This window comes from Acanthaster planci, linkage group LG06, assembly GCF_054643075.1.
Source record: "Acanthaster planci isolate LZ-2023a linkage group LG06, COTS_SCS, whole genome shotgun sequence".
Taxonomy (NCBI): Eukaryota; Metazoa; Echinodermata; class Asteroidea; order Valvatida; family Acanthasteridae; genus Acanthaster; species Acanthaster planci.
Window position 1 is genome coordinate 4,503,358 of NC_141782.1, and position 1,831 is coordinate 4,505,188.

Genomic DNA, 1,831 nt, shown 5'->3' on the forward strand with positions numbered 1-1,831 from the left:
TGAGCCCATATGGCTACCGTGTAGACTTGAGTGTCGGGCTGTTGACCAGTGGTCTGCTGGGTGGTGTTGCAGACTCAGTTCTGACCCTGACATAGGCTCTTAAATGCCTGTTACAGTCTCTTGATGGGCATTTCCATCAAGAATATGATTGGTCACTTGCAAGTTTGACCAAACCTTCCTCAAAGTTTGATTTACATATAAGCTTCCCCATTGGTCAAATCTTTGAAAGTTCATTGTGTAACTTTGCTAATCAGCAGAATCAGCAGATTTTCTCCCAGGTTCCAACAACCTGCAACCTCCAGTTTGATGAATCTCCCAAACAATGAAAACTGAAATTCTGTTTCTAAAAATACTTGGTCAGGACTGTGGGAAAGTTCCTCTAAAACAATGGACTGGATTAGCAAGTGAGGCGAACATCATGACCCCCACCATTGCATACCACAGATAGTTCCATTTGAGTTGCATAAGGTTGGAAAATATCCCGGGAACGAGGGGAGCAGAAAAAGAAATGCAAGATAACCTACTCAAAATATGCATTTTCCCATTTCCTGACACATACCCAACCAAGGAATACACATAAAGCTTCTTGGTACGCGCCTCTTTTACATCATTTATGGCTGAGCACAAGATGTTTACAATTAAAATTATTTACACTGTGACAGAAATCCTTTTAAAGAAAAATGTAACCAACGAGTGCTTCCACATTTGCAAGGCAGAAAGTTCAAGGGATACAATTTTATACTTTAATACCCGAGGGGAACATTTGGTCAGCAAGAATAAAGGAAGTTTGCTATAAGTACAGCCACCCAGGCCAGAAAGGAATGTGAAGCAGGAGGCAAAGTCATTAGGGATCAGAACTAGGGCTAAGGGATCTTCAACAAAAACTGTCAGTGTTCTAAAACTGCATGAAATTGAAGTAGATTAAATTTTCAACAAGATTATAAGGATAATCAAATGGAACCCCAAAAATGAATATTAAATGATTAATACATATATTATACACAATGTCCGCTACACCAAAGCCACAATTCTAGAGATTCTACGTTTAGAAAATGTTGTCCCATGCACTAGGAGCACCTCACCCTACCTCCCGTGATACTCTCCTCGTAAGCTACATTACACTGCATTCAGTTACAAGAGCGCTCGGATTTGATCCCAAGGTATGGCGAGATCCAGGGATATCTAACCCGGAGAGGTTCTTGGACAGGTCTGGGCAACTGGTCAAGCGAGATGAGATGATACCCTTCTCCACAGGTTCGCTCAAGATCACGGAAACTGGAAGGGGGATGAACGTAGACAGTGGGCGTATGACTGTGTATTGGGATCACGAGGAAACGATATAGGCCGGTTCACACCTCAGGCCTCCTTGCTCTATGCTCCAGGCGAGTGCGAAAACGAGGTAAATTTGAAGTCAAGAAAAATTTGCAGCAAAATTTCGCCCGAGTTGAAATGTGTTCAACTTCTGCGAATTCGCAACGCGAATATTTGATCATGACGTCAGAGTTTCAAATTCGTGTTTGCGCTGAGTACAAACCAACCTTGATGCGAATGTATGCTGGAATGATCATTTTATTGCAGAACTTTGGCACGTGCGACAGTGACATTCACTGTGATAATGGGGGCACGTATTGTGAGGTTGATGTCACTGGCGGCTCTCGTGCTGTTGGCAGTAATGAAACTTAAAAAGGCGATGGTAGTGGGTGCTGTGATGGTACACACAAAAAAAAACCTGCATTGTTTATGCTTTCAAGGGGTCTTCCAACCTTCAAACCCCTCTTCGCCCTGGATGAGTTGCAACTATAGCAAGAATATTAAGCACGCTGATGATGGA